The sequence below is a fragment of a genome, unplaced genomic scaffold (genome assembly GCF_019419815.1).
Source record: "Pyrus x bretschneideri cultivar Hongxiangsu unplaced genomic scaffold, Pyrus_bretschneideri_v1 Contig5, whole genome shotgun sequence".
Taxonomy (NCBI): Eukaryota; Viridiplantae; Streptophyta; class Magnoliopsida; order Rosales; family Rosaceae; genus Pyrus; species Pyrus x bretschneideri.
In genome coordinates this window covers 12681178-12705030 of record NW_025999787.1, presented here as the reverse complement: position 1 = coordinate 12705030, position 23853 = coordinate 12681178, and the positions used below count along the sequence as shown (strand labels likewise).

The 23853-nt window shown below is 36.4% G+C and overlaps 3 long non-coding RNA genes across 6 annotated transcripts; all 3 read right to left on the bottom strand.

The window, feature by feature from the left end:
- Positions 1 to 3915: 3915 nt before the first annotated feature.
- On the bottom strand, positions 3916 to 6153 carry LOC103951090. Of its 4 annotated transcripts, none has more exons than XR_007252705.1 (4): positions 5836 to 6060; positions 5542 to 5596; positions 4686 to 4799; positions 3916 to 4069 (listed from the first exon to the last, which is right to left on the bottom strand). It is a non-coding gene; the product is annotated as an uncharacterized LOC103951090 (long non-coding RNA). The 4 variants fall into 4 exon arrangements; XR_007252704.1 differs by having other exon boundaries at positions 4686 to 4713; XR_007252703.1 differs by lacking the exon at positions 3916 to 4069 and adding an exon at positions 6067 to 6153 and having other exon boundaries at positions 4322 to 4799; positions 5836 to 5961.
- A 101-nt stretch (positions 6154 to 6254) lies between these two features.
- LOC125470226 lies at positions 6255 to 7248 on the bottom strand. Its single transcript, XR_007252490.1, has 3 exons — positions 7174 to 7248; positions 6653 to 6715; positions 6255 to 6472 (listed from the first exon to the last, which is right to left on the bottom strand). It is a non-coding gene; the product is annotated as an uncharacterized LOC125470226 (long non-coding RNA).
- Positions 7249 to 22141: 14893 nt separating this feature from the next.
- LOC125470481 lies at positions 22142 to 22964 on the bottom strand. The gene is made up of 2 exons (XR_007252757.1): positions 22429 to 22964; positions 22142 to 22349 (listed from the first exon to the last, which is right to left on the bottom strand). It is a non-coding gene; the product is annotated as an uncharacterized LOC125470481 (long non-coding RNA).
- Positions 22965 to 23853: the final 889 nt, after the last annotated feature.

Genomic DNA, 23853 nt, shown 5'->3' with positions numbered 1-23853 from the left:
CTTCTTGACAAAGTATATGAAAGATAAGAAACAACATAACAACAATGAGAGAAAGCAAAGGCTGGTAGTGGTAGTTGAAGCGGGTCCCGTTCCATTTCAAATGGGAATGTTTGTGCTCACCACTCTCACGTGATGATGATGTTCACTACTCTATTTATCACATTTAGATGAGTTTAAATTTCGAGATTTTCGTAGTGGATAAACACAAATCTCAAAATTTAAACTCATCCAACTGTAATAATTAGGGTGGTGATCATTACCACCACTTGAGTGTGGTGAGAAAATGCACACCATTTCAAATAGGACTTCAGGATCTCTTTGCATGAATAATCTGTAATATATGAGCCTTATGGCTCTTGCCATTTGAGCTCCCCAGGCCAACTGCAACACCAACCATGACCAATTGACCTTCCCTTCCCTTCTCTTTCCACAGTCATAACTCATTCACAATCGTCTAATTAAATATAGATCTTGGCCTTCATTTCATTTGGTCCCATCGCATCCCATCTAATCCTAGTGTTTTATGTTTGCAAACTACGCCAACATAGACCAGTTAATCAATAGGCTGAAAATCAAACAAAGCCAACACACCAATCAATGGACCAAAGAAACTTCCTTTGCAACTTACGATGTTGACCCCCAAAAACGATGAATTGTTTACTGATAAGCTACCTTGATTTTGATGTCATGATATATCAAAGAGTATGGATTAGCCAGCCATCCTTTGATCCCAATAGTTAGGTGACTAAACTCTCTGCACTTGAAGGAGTATGGAATGATTCAACGGTGAATATTAATGTTGTAACAAAACGCCTAAAATGAAAAAACTAATCTTGTTATGGTAATATCCATGTCATTATGTGTTATTAAATATACATATATAACATTATCATTGTTATATATATGTAACCTTACCTATCTTATAATTCATATATTGAATGTTGACGTCATGTTTATAACATTATTAAATGTGAAGGTAGAGAGCACAAAAGTGAATAACGGTAATGGGTAGCTTCATGACGTCTACTAACATAACTTGCGTCTATACTGTAACAAGATATTCACAGTGTAACAATCAGCGTTGATTGTATGATAAACAATATCATTCTTAATAACATATTAAGCTTTAACAATTGTAAAGTAATCTTATTAAAACAAAGGGTACTAACATCCTCTTCTTACTTTTTCTTGGGTACCATAGAATTACCCATATTACAACCAAAAAGCTACACCAGTGTCACAAAGAATAGGCAGAGCATGTGCCAAGAGGCGCCACCGTGAGGAAGGACATGCCACTACACACCCTCCATACATTACACACCATAGAGTGATACTAATAGCTAGGTAACAATGTGAAGGAGTGTAGCCTTGAACCATAGAACACATGTGCATAATGTCATTTCTACTGATCGAAGCAACTGCCGACAGTGTTGCAAACTTTGCTTCTTCCCTTTTTTTTTTCTTTCAACGTTGAGGTCAATTATTTGGTTGTTTTTATACAATCCAAAGCTGGTCATGAAACATGAATGATCTGTTTCTATCAACCAGTTTCAGTGGGGCACCCACCCACAGATCCTATCCAATTTCAAGATGTGTGAATGAGGGGTCTCTAGGCCCGTAAGGTAATTTCTGTTTAGGTTTTCCCTTATTATATATATTTATATAGTCTTTGTTGGATTCGAGCTAGCCAGCCTCTGTTATCAGTATATGTGCAGTGTTTGGGATCCGAATTAGTTTTATTGTTTAATTTAATTAAGGAATATTAATAAAAGTGAATCACCTAATATATATGTAAATATATGTAATGTATAATTGAAAAAAGAGATATTGCAAATGATGAAATCTCAGAATTTAGAAAGTACGTAGTACTAATTAATTAAAGGACTTGAAGGCTTAATAATGTATTGTACGTGTGTACGTACCTGTTTAACTTTAAGGCTAATTAAGCTTAGCTGCTAGCTTAATATTTTGACGATATCCCCAAGGGCCTGGCATGAGGAGCAGAAAGAAACATCGTGTAGCCAAAGACAACTTGCCAATTAACCTCAGCAGCACTTAGGTTCTAGTTAATCACTAGCTAGTAGTGGCTAATCTATAATTAGCTCTATATATAATAAAGAAGCATGCACGGAATTAGTGATAGGATTAAAAGCACACCACAAAGCAGCACACTGATGTTCTATTGATTTTCTTTATTAACGCTAAGATTTGTCAATTGTAGCATATGAAAATAAGGGTCTTTCCCGCAGAAGATTGTTTTATCTAACTACGTAAAATGTTACAAAAACTGGGTTGTTGTCCCTACTGACCAGCCGCCGAAAAATAATTATTAGACCGACTTACACTTATCTAAAGTCTACCAAATTTTATATGAAAATACTAGACACATAGAGCTACACTCATACAAATTTTTGGGATTTTTGGAGTTGATTTGCTATTTAAATTAAATCGAACAAAAATAGATTTTAAGTAGTTCGCAAATTAAGAAAAACGAGTTAGGGGAATTGCTAATCCACCACCAAATAATCATGCAAACATGTTATGTTTCATTCAAATTCCTTCTATTTTCAGATGAAGATGCTCAAGTTGGCTCAATGTTAGAACTCAACCTATTACTCTTTCTTATGTAGTATGTTAAGAGAATGACATTTTCAACTTAACGTAGTTTCTAACATGTAATCTAGAATGGCGTGTTCATAGATTTAACAAGTAGAAATCATTAAGAACAAAAAGAGTTTGAGTCATCACAAGGCATCATAAGTACTGGCATTGTCTTACTTATCCTAGAAATTGGTTCACAAGTTAATCGCAATTAACAAGTACTACTCTAGAACATATATAGGTCCTCATTTGACAAGGGCAGACACACACATATTCATAGCATTAGAATCCTAGATATGCTTACTAAGTATGCATCCGTAGAAAACACATAAAGAATTCATCAATGAGACAAGTAGTGAACAAATTTTCATCCAATCATAAAAGTAATTCAAACGAAATGTCATAACAAACTTGCAATCATATTCGGGGCTTCAAATAGCCCCTAACTACTAAAAATTTATTTACACAATCCTTAAGTTAAAACAAAAGATAGACATGAGTTTGAGAAAATAGAACTGAAAGAAATCGACTGAGGATTCCTCTTTCCTTCCTTCCCCAACACTACTTTTAAACCAATTCTTGGTGCATCATTTTCTTCTCCTTAACTCACCCACTAATAGCCATTTAGTGATGACAATAAATGAAAGGAAATGGTAAAACAATTGTAACTCCCTGGGTAGCCTTTATGCCAATTACTCCCTCTTAATCCTCATCTTTAATTCCATTTCCTCTGATATTTGAATAAGTGTCAGCTAGTTTGTTCTTGGCTGCATCAGTTTTGACTGCTAGTTTTATTGGATTTATTGCTTTCAATGCTTTCTTGTCAGTTACAAACTGTTCAGCCTCTTGGGAACCTTTCGGTGTTAAAATGGCCATAACTTCTTCTAGAAAAATGATATTAGTAATCCGTGAAATGCTCCAGAAATACACATCCGTAACTTTCCAAGCATATAAGGATCATTCTCTAATTCATTCTGAACTGTCCGCAACTTGCTTCCAAAGTCGGCTGACCTGCACAGGCAATTTTGACGAATTTATTACTTAAAATCCCATTTGTGCTATTTTTCTTTTCTTTGCTTGACAAATCCTACAAAACACAAAAACAAAGTAAATAACTCAAAAATATAAGGAACTAACTAAGAAAAGACAAGTGAATTTCATATAATATATATATAAATATAAGCTTATCAATTAGCTAATACTAGAAAGTGTGACCCGCGCGTTGCTGCGGGATTGAAAATTTTATGACAAATTATGATTAAAACATACAAAAGATAATGCATCCAATGATTGTGGACCTAATAATCATGTAAATGTCATCAAACCAAAGTAAACTTTCATTTAACTAAGTTCTTGGCACTTCAGTTAAATCTCAAGTTTTAAAAAGTAGTTCAATTTGACTAAAATTATACAGAGTGAGGGAAAAAGACAACAAATAGTTGCGGAAAGGTGTACATTGACACTAATCCTGCAAGTCAAATATGAAAAATGTTAAGAATGTAGAAGCTTAAATTATCCCTAGCATCAGTAGATTAACAGTGAAGAAACAAAATTCATTTATTTATATTGAATTGTCGCTTGACAATTCAGTATGGGAAAAAATGCAAGAAAAAAATATTGTTAAATATCATGTGAATAAGTGAATAACAGTGAACATGACATATAGCATAACATGAATATGCATGTGCATGGTAAATACTACGCAATAATATTCATAGGCAAACACTAACTATCAATTAACCATTTTAATTAACACTTTAAAAAAGTTGTTTTAAGTATAAAAAGATCTAATACAAAGAATAGAACACTGAATATTATAAAAAATAAATCCATATAATATACAGACACAATGATTACACAATGATTATGAAAATATATATCATTTGACAATACAAAATCAAGCAATGTCTAAAGATGACAAAAAGATCCCAAACAGTGTTTTTGACCCAAAAAATAAAGATCCTAGATAGTGTTTATTACAGAAAGCAAAAACGTTAGATCATATGCATTGAAACAATTAACAAATTTTCAATGAGCAATACCAAGTGTTTATTACTTAAGATCATTAAGTAATGATTGCTCACCTTTTCATCAACCAGTATACGTGCAGACCTGTATATTTATCAGTTGTCATCAGAACAGGCAGACTTTAATTTTTACTGCCTTTTTATACGGTTATCAGTTCTGATCCAAGTAAACTAAAAAAAACCAATTATAATTAAAGATTTATTAGTTATAGGCTAAATCAAACAATGATTGTATCTCCAGAAGTGAAAGATAATTAGTTGTGCCTAGTTTTACGTCAACACTTCATATTACATCCAATTTAACTATTACAACAATATAGTGACACACTTAACATAAAATTCTGCCAACCATATAACAATAGTAAATCAAGTAAGTAATTTGCAAAAATTAGAAATGTATCATAAAAAGTAAATATCTTATGTCATACGTGTTAAAATGATTAACAAATTCTTAGTCAGTCGTATCTTATTAAGACTCGTGGCTGAGAAAATAAGAAGGGAGAAAGAGAGAAATGAAACATTACCATCTAGTCTCTTTAACTGTGCAAAACTTAAAATTCACATAGTCAACGGCCATACTTGAAACCAATGAATAAAAAATTAATAAAACTTCATCAGAGATTCAGAGTAATAGTTAAAAATTTGGAAGACCCAAATAAAAATCATTTAGCTATAAACAGTATGCAAAAACGTGAAGGAAAAAAAATAGAGATGCACTAAGACCATAATTCATGACTGTTATCCAAAATCTCCAAAGTAAACATACAATCAAATAGATTCCTCTCTATTTTTCATCTCTCTCCCTGTTATTTAGTATTGTGATAAGGTTATGATAAGCAATTATTTTTTCAAAATTTAATAATAATAAACATCACAGTATAAGTTTAACATGAGAGAAAGAGTCAATCTCTACCTTTGATATGTTGATCCTACCATTCCCCTACATACTTGATCCTTTTTAAGTCCACCTATTGGCAAAATAATAAAGACAAAACTTGTAACACTATTTAAACAAAAAGAGATTTCTCAATCAGAAAAAGCTTCAATTTCAATTAATTTATTCTGTTATCGCAATATTGGAACTTGCATTTGGTTCAAAAAAGTAATGTAAATTGATCAAGCAAAAGAAACTACAAATAGAATCTATACCAATTGGTTTAAAAGCATTAATCAGTATGACAATGAAAATTTCATACTGAAATCTCACCTTGTGACATTACCTTATATGTGTTCATTTCCTATTTTTCATCAGACGCATTCTCATTCTCTAGTTTTGAGTTTAATTTTTCTTTCGACTCCCTATGTAGATGGGCTCAACCTCCTTTTGTTTTTCCTAGAATTTTTTCATTGAAATACAAACCTGTGTAAGTGTTTGAAAACCTGTATTGGTTATGGATATTAACAAACTGATAGAGAACTTGTTACATAATATACATACCTGCAGCATTAGAACAAATGAGAAATGGTGGGTATCATCAATAGTACTTGTCATCAACATCAACTTATCATCCAAAGCGGCATTTAATTTCTTTTATTGTTCATCATCTATGATATATATGAATAATAGATCTCAAAAGAATGAAAACATAAAAAAAAAACAAACAAAATATGGTCGACATTGCTTTATAATTTCGTATCAATATGGCATGATAACTTGGTTGATTCATTTGTGAACTAAATTAAAAACAAACTTAAACGATAATTTAGTGATGAGAGGTTGATTATTCAATGATAAACTACATATGCACGCCGTTGTCTACTTAAGGTGAGCAATTTGAAGATTCTATACCTCACGCATCTGGAATCGTACATACAAAAGCGGCAAAAACGATGGCCACTGCTTCCTGAAAATAAAAAAACCAAATCATATACCCACACTAAAAATCCATATACAACACAACCTCAAAATTAATTATCACCAAATTTTTTTTTACAGAAAATAGATCCGCAAACTAAACACGACCCAAAAAAATTTTAAATTTTGTTCAACAAAAGATATAAGAGGAGGATACTAAATTATATACCTTAATCAGAAGGGGCCTGCAAACTTCTATACAAAAACCATAAAATTCGAACGGCAACGTTTCCTGAAATAAAAAACAACCAAATCATACACCCACACTAAAAATCCAAACTCATAAACCATGAACACTTCTCCCTGGAAATAAAAAACAACCAAATCACAACCCATACTAAAAACCCAAACAGACAAAGGAAACCCCAATAATTAATCATCCCACCAAAAACGAAACAGGACCAAAAAAAAATTAAAAATTCTGTTGGAAAAAGATTTAAGAACAAAAATATAAATTATATACCTCACCCAGAAAGGGCTTGCAAGCTTGTACAATAAAACCTTAAAATTCAAAGACCAATGTTTCTTGCAACAAAAAACGAAATCAGATCAAACATCCACACACAAAGTACGAAAAAAATTAAGAAAACGCTCAGCACAAAACGGCAAGACTTGAATTTTACACTAATCAATTAAAAAAAAATTTCTTGCTAACCAAACAGAAAATAAGATGCGGATGAAGCAACACACCTAAAACGGCGCGATTGGTTTCTGGAAAACAGCCAAAAAAATCCAAAATGCCTTTCTAGACGACGGAATCAAAATCGAAACGGAGAGACAGACGAAGAGATGGAGAGAGAGCAAATGAAAAGGAAAAGAGACGGAACAAAATGGAAGACATTTCACCACCAAATTTCAACAAAGAAGTAACAAAGCACAAAAAAAAAAAAAAATCAAATATTTGGCTTTTGGGTAGTTGAGAAGAAGTGAGATTTAATCACCTATCAAAGGCTAAATTGGGAGCACGATGGCGTGGCGAAGAGATTGAACAGATGAGGAAGCAAAGATCGAACAGATCTCACGAAGCGAAATCGAAATCGCTAATCGGTTGCAGAGCACAGTTTTTTCTTTTTTGGATTTCTGCGATTTCTGAGGAAGAAGTCGAGAGACTTCTATTGGACACCAGGTTAAAATACACCAGAAGAGTCCGGAAGAGTAAAAACAAAAAGAAGGGAGCACGATGACCAACACGTGTGAAGCATGGCACAAATGCAATTAAACAAATCAAGCAGGGGCAAAAAGGGAAGCACACTGCCCTAAAACAGTGCCACCCGAGTTTGGAATCTGACATCAAAGCAAAAGGGGCAAAGTTGAAATAAAAGAAGAATGGGCGAGGACAAAATCGGAAATCCACTGGTCATCCACAGTGACCAACCCTTACGGGTTTTAGTATATATGATATAATACATACACACACACACACATACATGCATCGTCACATGAAGGCCTGGAAATATAGAAGAGAGACCGAGAACGACGTTGGTGTAGGAGTAGATCGGCAAGTCATCCTTGGCTGCAAAACACCTTCTGCACTCAACACGCAAGGCAAGGCAATAGAAGCTTCTCAAACCATGCACATATGATCGATCGAATATAATACACACACACACACACACACATAATGCGGATGGAAATTGGAAAACACGGGACAGAAAAGAAACAGATCAGAGAGGAAAATAAGGATTAAAACAAATTGAAGGATCTTAATCATATTAATGTATATGACGAAAGGACTCTAGCCTCAAGTTAGAGCTTTCGACATCTGATGCATCATATTTACACACACACACGCACACGCACACGCACACGCACGCACGCGCTCACACACACACACACACACGCACACACACACACACACACACACACATATACACACACACAACTTACAGCTTCAATTTAGGTGATGATGAGGAGGACAGCTACTGAAAAATATGTGTGTGTGTGTCTAGAATTAATCTGTAAGGGTGTGTTTGTTGCATCAGACTGTCTCGAACTGGACTAGCTGCAAGGACTAAGCTGGACTGGCTTAGACTAGACTAAGCTGGACTAGCTTAGTGAAGCGTTTGGTGCAGCGTCGGACTAAGAAGTAGGATAATTAAAACAGTATTGTTACCAGTTTGATGTTTGTTTAGATTAGAACTACATTATTGTTCTATTTTAATTTCTTTTTATATTAAAGATATTATTAAAATTAATAATATTGGATTAGAGTGAGACTCAATAAAAATATAAAAACCAAATTTTCTTGCCAATGAAAGAAACATACATGATTCAGGATGCGTTTGTTGTACCGGACTATCTCGGATTGAACTAACTTTTGGGACTTAGTTAGACTGATTTAGCGTAGACTAAGCTGGATAAGAACAGTGGAGTGTTTAGAGTTCAAATACTTCTTTTGTCATTCATTAATTCATTTGACTATTATTAATACACCTTTTTTATCTTACAAAAAAAAACAAAATACAACTATTTTTATTTGACTCTCTCTCTCTCTCCCCCCGTCTCTCTCCCCCGTCTCTCTCTTTTCTTCATTCATTTGCTTTGGTTCTTCAAGCCCAGATTCGCTCCCAATAAAACTCAAACCAGAAAAAATAAAACCCACATTTTTTCTTCTTTGCATTTGCTTTCTCTTGAATTCAAACCTATATTTCTCTTCTTTTAATTTACTTACTTTCTCTTCAAATCAAACCCAGAAAAATCCCCAATTTTTTTTTTTCAATTTGCAGATGCTTCGTCGGATCGTCGGATCTGCAAATTCATTTCAATCGACCTCTCCAAATCAACGTCAATCGATCTTGCAGAATAAAAAGAGACAAACTTGCTGGCGCATCTTCCTGGCGAAGCTCTTGGCAAACTCAAGTAGGGCGCGACGGTTGGTGCGGGATCTGGAAGAAGAAGCAAGTTGAGGAAGACAAAGACAAAGTGAGTTGAGGAAGACGAAGACCAAGCAGACGAAGCGAAGCGATGGTCTTAGCAATCCCATCCTTTTTGGGCGGTCTCGCTAAAACCGGTTAGTGAAGAGTTTAGTCGGCACGAGTCCGACGTAGTCCCATTAAACACAATCCTGGCTCGCACCAAACATGGAATTAATATTCTTAGTAAGCCAGTCCAATCCAATGATATTTAGTAAGTGTAAACAAACACGCCCCTAAAAGGATAAGGGTTCTTTAACTTGCCATATATTTTTCTCAGTCGTTGATCAGACCTAGTTTGCAAGTTGCAAATGATGGATTTGAGCATATTTTAATAAAAGAAAGCCACTTGCATGCGGAAGGTAAGTGCCAGGTGTATTTGCAAGACAAGTTAGCCCAGAGGCTCAAAATATGCTTGTACGTACAGTAAGATTCAGTGCTTCAGCAGATCATTACACATGTATACATACATAGTAAACCACTCATGCATATTGGTTTAATTATTTTACAGTTTGAAGTCATCAATAATGTGTAGATGTTAGTCACCTACAAAACTTACCGACATGTTATCCAAACATCTAATTTCATTGTAATTTGATGAGAAGAATTATTAGTTTAAGGACGATATCAACGAGACGAAGAATGTGTTAAGTGTATGGTGTGTTGAATATTTATCAACGATCAACGATAGATTTATATATAGAAATAAATTCGAATATGCTAAAAAATAAAAAATTTAAATTAATAATTTAGCACAGTATGTACAAAACAAAACTAATATTTAATAAGATAAACTGAAGATCGAGGCTTGCATATTGCAATGTCCTTAAAATAGTATTTGGTCTTAGTGTTTGTAATTCAATGAACGTCTTCTCTACCAAAATTCAACGATCAAACCAAGATTCCAACACTAGAAACCTTGGTTTCTGGCAAATATCTTTGTGGTTCTCTTAACGAGAAGGTTTTGGTATTTCAAAAGGAGAATTCGTTTTGTCTATGTCTAAATGTCGTGCAGATGGATGTATATATAATACACATATGTCTGTTTGCAACAGGTATGAATATGAATGCATCTTTTGGGAGGTATCTGCTTATATGGGTGCATAGCTCTTGGCATTCTTCTGTTGTCTTCAAACTTCATTCCAAAGGATGAGTTTGTTGATTTAAAAATTAAATAATTAAATCTAAAATTAAAAGATAATTAAGTATTATATTTAATTATTAGAGCTTAAGCCCAAGAGCCCCAAGGTTCAAGGTTCATCTTTTGATAATTAATTATTAAAATATATTAATATTATTACACTCCAAAGCCTAAACTCAAGGTTTAGGCCCAATTTTGCTCTTCTTGATCCATTTCTCCAATCACTTTGTAAGAATAACAAAGTCTTATAAAGTGTGGGAAACTTTTAGAACCAAACTCCCTATAAAACCTAAAAGGTAAACACCTGCAAGTAAGTCTGTCTACGTTAGCACTTTATTAATTAGGTCACGTACCTAATTAATTATTGTTTGGGTTTGACCCAAAGACATACACATATTTTTGAAGTACTCAACGATACAAACACGTGGGTGCAAGCGGAATTGAAATCGGAGTTACGATGAAGATTGTGTAGAATTAGGAAGTTGAAGGGTATTCTAGTAAAATTACTATTTCAAATTTTTTTCCTCTTCAATTATTTTAATATATTATTTAGATTTTTATCTAGTGGGGTCCACACCCCACTTCTCCTTCTCCTTCTCTTCCCCATGTCTCTCCACCTATGCTCTTGGGGACTCTCTCTTTATCTCATCTCACTCTCTCATTTCCCCTTAAACTCTCACTTCCCTCTCAACTCTAATCCCTCATCTCTCTAAGCACAGACACAACTAGCCACTCCAACGAGTTCTCAAACCACATAACCACCATGACCCTCAACCTTAAATACTTAGGACACCCAGGTCCTTAATGAAACGATGGTTGTTGCCACTGTTCATCGTCTCTCCGAAGATTTATCTAACAAATTTCATGCTTCCAACTTTGGTAAGGACTCACATCACTCATCCTCGTTTTCGTTTTCGATTTCGAGCTTACATGTGAGTTTTGGTGGCGATTAGTGCATTTACCACTCAGGAAGCAATTCTCCAATTTTTTCGAGGAAGGAAACTGCGACTTCCAGGCCATTTTCCAACCAAACTCCGGCCACAACTAAGCCTCTTTTTAGGATGCTCTCTTCCTCTCTTACATGTGCAGAAGTATTGTTATAATAGATGTTGAGAATTATGAAATTACCATGGCAAGATCATACTTATGTTAACTATTCATCATGCATGCTACACTAGTGTTTGTACTCATCCTAATCCAGGGCCAATCTTCACGTGTATGTTCATATCGCATGATACACTCACCTTGGAGCCATTGTATGTCTTAGTCATGTCCTAGATTGCTATAGGCAATTAGGACTCATATGTGATGCACATAGAGTCAGTGTTCACACGATTTTAGTACTAAAGTGTAGGTCACTATCACACTCAGTCCTGTTCATGTCTGAATACCTCTGCATGAACTCATCTGTCAGCAAGTGCCAATGATTATCCGAAATTATATGTTCTTTTATGAGAGATATTGTGATTTACCGTATTTTTTACGGTAATTATTTTTGTACTATACGTGGTATGATATGTTGAAACCTAATACTTGTTTTATAATGAGGGATTATACATTTTTGAAAAGGTTTTACAAAAATTTATTTTTCGGCCCACTCACCTTTGTTTTTTCGCCCCTCCAGGATTTAATGGCGGAGTTTCTGTGACGACGAGGATTTCTGGCAAACAAGGACATATAGAAGGTTTCTCCTTTTGGTATAATATTTATTTACTTTTATTGTACTTATACTTATGCTCTAACATCACGTGTGAAATGAGTTCAATCCCGCTCATATGCGCGCTCTTTTTGTTAGTCACTGTTAGGTTTTAATTTATTCACAATTTTCCACATCGCTAAGTGTCGGTCAGCACAGCTCAATTCGGAGTTCAGGTGGACGATCCAGGTCGGGGTGTGTTAGCAAAAAAACAGACAATAAAAAAAGGGTAAATTACATTTTGCACCCTCAAGTATGAGTGCAATTACAACCTCATACATCATCTTTAAAACATTACAATTTCATACACCAAATATGATTTAGTTGTAATTTCATACAATCCGTTACATAATCTGTTAGATTAGCTGTTAAGTGATGATGTGGCATATATGAGACCCAGTTTTTAATGAGATGGATGTCAACTTTGCGCCATGTGGATAAAAAGTTATAAAATATAAAAAAATTATTATTATTTGAAATATTTAATAAATAATTAAAATATCAAACAAATAATAATAATCAACCACACCTTACCCCCACATCCCACCCCTCTTCTCTCTAATCAATTCCTCCTCCACTCATCTACCATTCACACACCTTTTCTCCCTTTGATCAACCCTCACACCTTAAAAAAAAAAAAAAAATTTGGCTTCTGGGATGGAGAGATTGACGAATCTGGAGTGGGATGTATACAAGTGGGGTTTCAAAGAAAAAAAAAACTGACACCATCTGGTTCCAGATGGGTTCGCAATTGAAGGATAAGAAGAACAGGAAAAACCAACCCACCTCATAGCTGTCGCCATGGTAGAGCCACCACCTCCTCCGTTGATCCACCACCACACCCACCGTTTCTCTCTCCCATGTGACAACTTAGGTTCCCTATTTCAACCACGGAGGCTTTCGATTTCGGCTTATTCGTAAAATTCTCAATTTCAAACCACGCCAGATTTGAATTGTTGGGTTTCAATTGATGTGATTTGGTTATGGGTGAGGGTGTGGTGTCGAGGGTTAATGGTGACAGAGAGGCGTGTTCTTGGTGGTTATGGAAGATAGGGTTGATCAGAAGAAGAAGAGGTGTGGGGATGGTGGAGGAACGGATGAGAAGTTAATCAGAGATAAGGGGTCAGGTGTAGGGGTGGGGTGGGACTGATTTTTTTTTTTTTTTTTTTTTTACATTTTAATTATTTATTAAATATTTCAAATAATAATATTTTTCTGTTGTAGGCCTATTTGATTGAACAATCTAAGGTTTAGAGAGAGAAAGGGGGCCGGTAATATTAAGGGAGAAGAGAAAGTAATTTAATTGTGAGGTGTGTTTGATTCACCACATTGTGTCTTTATTTATAGTAGTAGGATAGGTAAAAACCTTTCCCTTTAGGATTACAACATTTAATAAGTAATCTACTCCTAATAGGAATATAAGATACATTCACATATCTATTAGGATTTACACAATCACATTCTGATTCTAAATATGACTACAACACTTCCCCTTGAGTGTGTAAATACTCAACAAACCATCGCATCAGATCTTCAGCAGATAAGGTAGAATAGTTGATGAAGTCATCGGCACAACGGGTGATCACGAGTCTCAAATTTATTTGAAGTATGCATTTGTCACAAGACCTCGCTATGGTAAAACCCAAGGCATGGGAAAAAAACCTATAAACTAAGGAAAAAAGTGATAAGTATGCATAATGTCTTAAAACAAACGTCAAGCAGGACGAAAATAGTGAACTCAATGGAGTATGATCATCCCAAGATGGGTGCCTCATTAAAACCTCTTTAGTAGCAAAAACCCAGTGGGAAAAATGTTCCTAAACGTAGGAAAAAGAGTACATTAAGATCATGTGAGTATAGTTCTAGATACTCCCCCTGAGTTAGACATAACTTCTAAATAAGATAACTAGAAGTGATCCAACTTAGATAATTTACGCATACTGATTCCTTGGATGAGCTTCTGAAATGTAGACTTGGGCAATGACTTGGTGAAGAGATTGGCCAGGTTGTCTTGAGAACAGATTTGCTTGACTTCAATGTTCTGATGATGCTGCTGCTAGTGTGAGTAAAAGAACTTCGGCACTATGTGCTTGGTGTTGTCTCCCTTGATGTATCCCTTCTTCAATTGCTCAATACATGCTGCATTGTCTTCAAAGATTGTTATAGGAAGGTCAACGACTGATGTAAGACCACTAATGCTTCGAATGTGTCCCATAATTTCTCTCAGCCAAAAGCACTCACGTGATGCTTCATGCAGGGTGAGAATCTCGGCATGGTTTCACGAAGTCGCAACTAGCGTTTGTTTGGTAGACCTTCAAGATATAGCGGTGTCTCTAAAGGTAAAGACATAGCCCGTTTGAGAACGTGCTCTATGTAGGTCAGACAGATATCCAGCATCTGCGTAACCAACAAGGCGAGAATCAATCCAAAGACCATAGGGGGCGGCAACACTCGAAGATTCGTGGGTATAAAACAAGCCCAAATTTATAGTACCCTTGAGGTAGCGAAAAATGTATTTAACACCATTCCAGTACCTGCGTGTGGGCGCATTGCTGTATCTTGCCAAAAGATTCACAGCGAATGAGATGTCAGGTCTACTGCATTGAGCCAAGTACAATAAAGCCCCAATTGCACTTAGGTAAGGAACTTCGGGTTCCAAATTCTCTTCCTTATCCTCCTTTGGACGAAAGAGATCTAGTTTAGCATCTAGAGTCCGAATGACCATGGGTGTACTCAAAGGCCTTACTTTATCCTCATTAAAACGACGCAACACCTTTTGGGTGTAGTTCGATTGATGTACTAAGATTCCATCCAAACAATGCTCGATCTCCAGGCCGAGACAGTATCGAGTTTTCCCAAGATTCTTTATCTCAAATTCCGATTTCAATTGTGCAGCAATTTCCTCAAGTTCTACGGGAGTCCCGATGAGGTTCATGTTATCGACATAAACTGCAACAGTTGCAAATCCGAAATATGACTTCTTTATGAACACGCATAGGCATAATTCGTTGTTCACATAACCCTGACTTGTCAAATATTCACTCAGACGGTTATACCACATCCGCCCAGATTGTTTCAATCTGTAGAGTGACCTTCTCAACCTAATTGAAAGAGTGTTTTGCGGTTTAGACCTATTTGATCCAATCAATAGAAGTCTTTCTGGAACTTTCATGTATATTTCCGTATCTAGATCCCCATAGAGATACATGGTTACCAAGTCCATAAGCTGCATATTCAATTTTTCGGAAACTACCAAACTAATTAGGTAGCGAAACATTGAGGGAATATGTCTCCTCGTAGTCAATCCCAATGCGCTGAGAGAAGCCTTGCGTTACGAAGCGCGCTTTATATCGTACTATTTCATTCTTTTCATTACGCTTCCTCACAAAAACCTACTTATAGCCAACGGGCTTCACGTGTGGTGGTGTATGAACGATAGGTCCAAATACTTTACGTTTTGCGAACGAATCGAGTTCAACCTGGATTGCTTGTTTCCAGTTTGACCAATCGGTTCTACGTCGGCATTCATCGACGAAACGTGGTTCAATGTCATCGTTAAGCATGATGTCAGTAGCTACTAAATATGTGAATGCATCGTCGATGATCATCTCATTCCTATTCCAAACCTCATCCATTACTACGTAGTAGACTGAAATCTCGCGATTCTCGGGAAGCTGGCATGTTTCGTCTGAGGCACCACTGTAATCTAGAATAACCACATATGTTAGAACGATTGAGTGAGCGATGGTCGGATTCAAACTAGGGTCACTAGTTGGTGCCATTTTCCTCTTCTGGGGTTGTGAATCCTTTGAACCAAGGGGACTGCCACGCTTCAAGGTTAGAGCAGATGATTGGCAAGCCACCATTGTACCTTGCCGCGTGGAAAGTGCGGCCTCCCCATCTTCAGGGACGGTTCAGCCTTGGTCGTGGATGTACGCGGGGTACATCTATCCTTGCAGGTGCGTTTGCAGTGGGTATATGTGATCTTGTCACCTTTGCTAGATCATTAAAAGCATCTGGCATGCTTTGGGCAATGCTCTGAAGATCTATAATTTGTCACACCTCAGTTTCAGACTGGGCAGTGCGGGGATCTAAATGAGACATGATGGGAGCTGATGAGTTCATATTATACTATATATTTTACCCTAATCTTAGTATTAATTTATTGATTATTTTGGTAGAATTTTGATACTTTGCTTTATATTTTCAACATAGAACATTCGATTTCCTCTGGAGCAAAACATGACTAGATGAACGAATTTTGGAGTGATTCTAATTGGAAGATGTTTGTGTGTCTTTCAAGATAATTGTATCAAAATTTCAGATTTGTTTACTAAGCCGTTTGACCGTGACGATGAAATTAAGGCCCAGCGCACAGCTTTCCCAAATTGACATTTTTGGACGTTTTGGGTATTTTGGAGGTCAAGATGGCATATTTTGAGGAAGATTCCTTCTGAGAATTTGTAGGGAACGTCTTCAGCTTTGAAAAGAGCCTGTTGGGACTAAATCGGAGTTGATTTGATTAGTCAAAAGACTAATTTTCTGAGAACTCCAAATTCTAGTTCAAATAGGAAACCTTTTATTTTTTGTTTTATTATTTTATTATGTTTCCTAGTTTTATTCTAAGACCTTTTCTAGGAAGAATTTTATTTTGTAGTAGTATAAATAAGGCTTTTTAGCCATTAGGTTAAAAGAGGGAGAGAACGCACACAATTTGGCTTTAGAGAGCTTTTGAGGATTCAAGTCTATTTTCAAGGTGTTTTCTATCCATGTTCATAATAATATTTTATTTTATGGTTGTTAGTAACTAGTTTCATTTGTTAGGGCGAGGCCACGAGCCTTAGCAAGAATATGTAGTTTCTTTTCAATTTACTTATGATATTATGCATGCAGGTTTTATATTGTTAATCACTATGCTTTAAACTATCTATTTGTCTTGATGATTGGCCACCATTATGATATTTAAACAAGTAATTTGATGCAATTTTGGCGAAGGGCTGTCCCTGGAATTGGCGCTGGCTTCTTGTGGTTAATATGTGTAACTTCTTAGGATGGACGACACATCTTAAGGGTTGTATGGTTTTTCAAAAGGTTTTCACAAAACTTAATGAGTCTTGCATGTTCACATTCGATCTGGACGCTACGGACGGGTTGCATGTTAGATATACGTTCTATGTAGGAGGTTCCAAGTAGGGCATACTTTAGGAAAACCTAACCTTCAAAATATGCATGTCTAATTCATAAGTAATTGGAAGAATTATGTAGAATTGTTAAGGTGACGGCGGAACCCTAGTGCTCAAATTTATTTTCAAAACTATTTTCTTTTGTTTTCTTTACTTTCTCAATTTATTTAATTGTTTTTAATTAAATTCGTTTTTAATATTTTAGGTCATAAAATCAGCATCTTCCAAACTTTGTTTTCAAATAGTTAATTAAGATTTGGTATTTACATAAATTATTCATTCAATCCCTGCAGAGAACGACCTTACTTGAGCCGCTATACTACGACAACCTTGTACTCTTACAAGTATTTTTATCCTTACTTTTGCAAGTGGTAAAATCCCTATCAGGAGCATACCACGACAATTCGTGGCGTTCTACGAGAACGTTAGCATGCTTATCTCCCCCTAACGACGAGAAGATTGTCTCATCAAAGTGACAATCTGCAAAACATGCGGTAAAGAGATCTCTTGTCAAGGGTTCTAAGTAGCGAACAATTGATGGCGAATCATAACCGACATAGATTCCTATTTTTCTCTAAGGACTCATTTTCGTACATAGCGGCAGCACTACTGGCACATAAATGGCGCACCCAAACACCCGTAAATGCGAGACTTCAGGCTCGTATCCAGTGACCAACTGTAACGGTGAATGTGGTTAAGTAACGGTGGGCCTCAGGTGGACCAACATAGCTGAGTGCAATATTGCATAGCCCTAGGCAGATACTAGCAGTTTGGTTTTCATAACCAAAGTCCGACCTATCAATTGAAGACGCTTTATGAAAGCTTTTGCCAGGCCATTTTGGGTGTGAACATGGGGTACAGGATGTTCCACATCAATCCTTACTGACATGCAATAATCATCAAAAGTATGTGACGTAAACTCTCCAGCGTTAACCAATCGAATCGACTTAATCAAATAATTAGGGTGGTGAGCCCTTAGTTTAATGATTTGAGCTAGGAGTTTAGCAAACGCGGCGATGCGTGTGGACAATAGGCAAACATGTGACCATCGTGTCGATGCATCAACCAACACCATAAAGTATCTAAATGGTCCGCAGGTTGGTTGGATAGGTCCATAAATGTCCCCTTGAATCCTCTGAAGAAATTTAGGGGGGTCGTGAATAATCTTTGTATATGAGGGTTGAGTATTCAACTTCCCTAAAGAACATGATTTGCATGGCGAGAGTCCAACATAGGGATGTAACTTATGCCTGTGTGAAGATTTGAGGATACGGCGCATCATGTCATGTCCAGGATGTCCCAAACGGTCATGTCAAAGCAACCAAGTGTCCTAAAACTCAAGCATAGGGCCGGCCACACTGTGAGCTTCTATGCCGCGAATGGTTGTGATGTACAACCCACTCAGCAGACGTTACAACTTCTCGTGAATAAGTTTTTGGCCATATTTGTATGAAGTGATACAAAGAAATTCATAACCATTATCTTCAGTGGTTTCAATATGATATTGATTATCTCGAATATCTCTAAAACTCAGCAACGTTCTTCCGAAACATGGAGAATAGAGTGCCTCCTTAATGGTCAAGATTGTACCATTGGACAACATGATACGTACCTTTCTATATCCTTCAATCAGGTTGGATGAGCCTGAGATAGTTGTCAAATGAGATTTCTTGGGTATTAAGTTAGTAAAATAGTGTCGTTTACGCAAGATGGTGTGCATGGTTGCACTATCTGCCAGACAACTAACGTCCTTATTAGCATACCTAGAAATAAACTGATTGAATTGGTCACATGTATAAATATAATTCCATTCATTTAATTAAGAAATTTGAGAAAACAATGTCCATTCAAATAACAATCCATAATTCAAAACAAACCAAAACTAAACAAATTATTCCAAATACTTAGAAAAATTGTTCAAAATTAAACCATAAACCTAGAAAAATAGGGGGTAGGGCCAGCCACTCCTAGTGGGTTCAGCCACTAGAGGTAAACACCCTAAAAACATGTCTAATTTATTCATCCATAGGCGCTGACGCCTCCTGAAAATCCGACATCTCCATTGATGTAGTTACTTATTCCAGATGATCCACATGTACAAAGTTATACTCATGACATGAATGATATTTGGCAATAGTCTCAGGGGAAGCTCGGCATCCGAGTGACAAATGATCATTTGATCCACAGCGATAATACATGTCCAGTTCAGTAAAAGCAGGCTGAACGGGAGCTTTGCCCTTGTTCTTGAAGTTTGGGGCCTTAGGGGCCAGTGATGGACGCTGCTAGGTCATATTTCTTCCCTTAGGTGTGGCACTCTGTTGACCTTGGGCCTGTGGTAGGGCTTGCTACTCATTGCCATGGCTACGACGATTCTTTCATCGTTTATAGCTGCTAGAATTGGTTGCATGTGCTTCAGGCGCGGCGTTCGAGCCAATTAGTCGAGCTTGATGATTTTTCATCAAAAGCTGGTTCTGCTTTTCAATGAGAAATAAAACAGAGATCAAATCCAAAAACTTGGTTAATTTATATGCCCGATATTGTTATTGCAGGACAATATTGGTGGCATGGAAGGTTGAATAGGTCTTCTCCAAGAGATCTGATTCAGTTAGTTCCACTTTGCAGAATTTCAACAAAGAACGGATTCTACAAACTTCAGAGTTGTATTCATTCATGGACTTAAAGTCCTAGAAGCGAAGATGTTACCAATCGTGTCTTGCTTCAGGCAAGTATATGTCTTTCTGGTGATCGAAACGATCGGCCAGAGCAAGCAGAGGGTGCGTGGGTCCTCCTCAGCGAGATACTCATTCTGCAGTGCATCATGGATGTGTCTTCGAATGAAGATCATTGCAGTAGCCTTCGAAGCTTCATCAACAGGTTTGTCGATAGTGGCTCTAGTACCATTTGCAATTAAATGGAGCTTCACGTCTTGAACCCACTTTAGATAATTTATTCCAGAGACTTTTAGAACGGAGAAATCGAGCTTGTTCAAGTTCGACGTCCCTAAAATAGAAGGAAAAACATGATTAGTCATATGGTAAGCCATAGACATATATCGTAGAACATGCAGGTTCTATAGACATGTACTGGTTTAATTTATGTATGAAAACTACAGGTTTCATGTGGTATGTTTTGAATGAAAACTTTAGGTTTTAAAGGCACTAAATTTGAAACTACATGTTCAAATTAGTTTTATGAACAATTAGTGCATAATGAGAGGTTCTTGAAAGAAACACAGAATGCAATATACTAATTTAAATATAGTGGATTTGAGGTTCTTCGGGAACTCAAGTGTAAGAGCTTCATTACTACGAAAGTATGTCACAGTTCAAAATATAAAAATAAATTATTGAATCGTTAATGTCCAAAAGTGATCCTCAGGTCAATAATTTTGGATTCATTATCAAATTAATGGACTGCAGGTCACTTTTAATTGATTCAATAAATCGGGTCATACGGGGTCAATTGTAGAAGCTAAATAATATTAAAATAATTCTATTGGGTCAAAAATATATCCCCAAATATAATTAGGCACAGGTTGGGTGCCTTGAGTAAAAGGAAAGGCCCAAAAGGGCTTCGGGAGTGGGCTACAGGCCACAGGAACACGGGAGAAACCCCAGCCACAGCTGGGTTTCATTGTGGACCGAATGGAAGGGCACAGGCACGTCCAACGCAGTGCTGGCCTAAGGGTTTTGGGCACAGGAATGCGGAGCCTAGCCACAAAAAAAATAATAATAATACTGGCTACATGTGTGCAGGCCGCAGGGACCAAGCCCAGCCTAGTGGGCTGGCATGGAGGACACGATCGTGATGCGGGCCAAGGCAATAAATAGGCTCGGGGCTTCAAGCCCTATAGAGGTGAAGTCCAGGCCGAGGCTTGGTTTTTGCGTGCATAATGATGGTTGCGGTGGGTGTGCCGCACCATGTCCAATTCCCTTTTTTTTCTTTTTTTTTTTTCAAAATCCTCTAGGATTTAGGAAACCCTAAATATGCTTCTAATTTAATTTGATACTTTGACTCACAAATTCCACATAACAATTTAATTGTGCGATGCATGAAACAAATATACATATTGACAAATATATGAACATATACAATATATATATATATATATATATATATATATATATATATATCGTAAGGAAAATATAAACATAGAGGCATTCATGCATCATGGGGACTGTTTTCATGCTTGGTGGACGTTTCAAATATCTTCTTTTATTTTAAGCGTACCTAATTAGCAGAAAAGAAATAAGCCTTTTAATTTGGTGGATGATAGCATCCTCCTACGATGTGTTAATTCCTTAGCTTCTAGTAAGAGCTTGTTGATAACGTGTTGTATGCTTATTTGATTGAACGATCTAGGGTTTAGAGAGAGAGGGGGCCGACAATATTGAGGGAGAAGAAAGAGTGATTTAATTGTGAGGTGTGTTTGATTCACCACATTGTGCCTTTATTTATAGTAGTAGGATAGGAAAAAACCTTAAGATTACAACATTTAATAAGTAATCTACTCCTAATAGGAATATAAGATACATTCCCATATCTATTAAGATTTACACAATCACATTCCTATTCTAAATATGACTACAACATTTTTTATATTTTATAAATTTTTTATGCACGTGGCGCAAAGTTGACATCCACCTCATTAAAAACTAGCTCCCATATCCACCACGTCATCACTTAATAGTCAATCTAACAGATTTATGTAACGGATTGTGTGAAATTGCAACTAAATCATATTTGGTGTATGAAATTGTAATGTTTTAAAGATGATGTATGAGGTTGTAATTGCACTCATACTTGAGGGTACAAAATGAAATTTACCCAAAAAAAAAAAGAACAACCTAATCTTCAACTCACACAGCTCGACCTCCACTGCCGCCATCACCTCGGCAGCAACCACAAAAGTAGTCACCGGAAGAAAACCAACTCTGCATTGAATTCGAAGAAAGGATCACAAAACAAAACAAATCAATCTGTAACAAGGAAAAAGCCCCAAAAATTTTTTACCACCAAAGCTGTAACATCGAAAAAGAGCCAACGGATTTGAACCACAAACACGAGCACCTACAAGTAAAACCAAAAACCAAAACAAAAATCAAGGGGGTAGGGCTAAGGGGGCATCTAAAACACCTTCACTTTAGGCAAAGCCGCAACATGCTTGGCCCTGATTTTCCGGCATGCAGGTCGAGTGTAGTGCCATGATTAGAGGGCTTAGATCTGTAGACTAAACCAGGTGTGTCGCTCTTGGCTTGAGAAGAGGTTGTAGGAAGGACGGTGGGTAGGAAGAAGAGGCAGATGAACAAGTTGAAAGATGACAGATGTTTGAGGTTGAAGGGTTTTAGGATAAGGATTGGCTTTGCCAAGACACAAAAAAACAATGATAAAAGGGTGATGGCGAGGACTGCCACGAAGACTTCAAATAAAGCACAAAAAATATAGGGTGATTTCTCAAATCGACAACCAAAGGCATCGAAAAAGCAATACACCAACATAACTAAAGAGATGAGAGGGAGGATAGGGAAAGCAATTTAAAGAGGGGGTTGTCGCCAACCCCAGCCTATGAAAGGAGTCGATGGCATAATAATAATAATTAATTATTATTATTATTATTATAGGGAAATGTTATTAATAGGATTAAAAGCACACCACAAAGTAGCACACAAATGTCCTATTAATTTTTCCTATTAACATTAAGATTTGTCAATTGTAGCATATGAAAATAAGGGTATTTCCTGCAGAAGATTGTTTTATCTAACTACTTAAAATGTCACAAAAACTGGGTTGATGTCCCTACTGACCAGCCACCAAAAAATAATTATTAGACCAACTTACACTTATCTAAAGTCTACGAAATTTTATATGAAGAAAATAGACACAAAGAGCTATGCTCATACAAATTTTTGGGATTTTTGGAGTTGATTTGCTATTTAAATTAAATCGAACAAAAACCAAACAGAAACGGATTTTAAGTAGTTCACAAATTAAGAAAAACGAGTTAGGGGAATTGCTATCCACCAACAAATAATCATACAAACATGTTATGTTTCATTCAAATTCCTTTTATTTCTAAATGAAGATGCTCAAGTTGGCTCAATGTTAGAACTCAACCTATTGCTCTTTCTTATGTAGTATGTTAAGAGAATGGCGTTTTCAACTTAACTTAATCCCTAGCATGCAATCTAGAATGGCGTGTTCATAGATTTAACAAGTATAAATCATTAAGAACGAAAAGAGTTTGAGTCATCACAAGGCATCGTAAGTACTAGCGTTGTCTTACTTATCCTAGAAATTGATTCACATGTTAATCGCAATTAACAAGTACTACTCTAGAACATATGTAGGTCCTCATTCGACAAGGGCAAGCACACACATATTCATAGCATTAGAATCCTAGATATGCTTACTAAGTATGCATCCATAGAAAACACATAA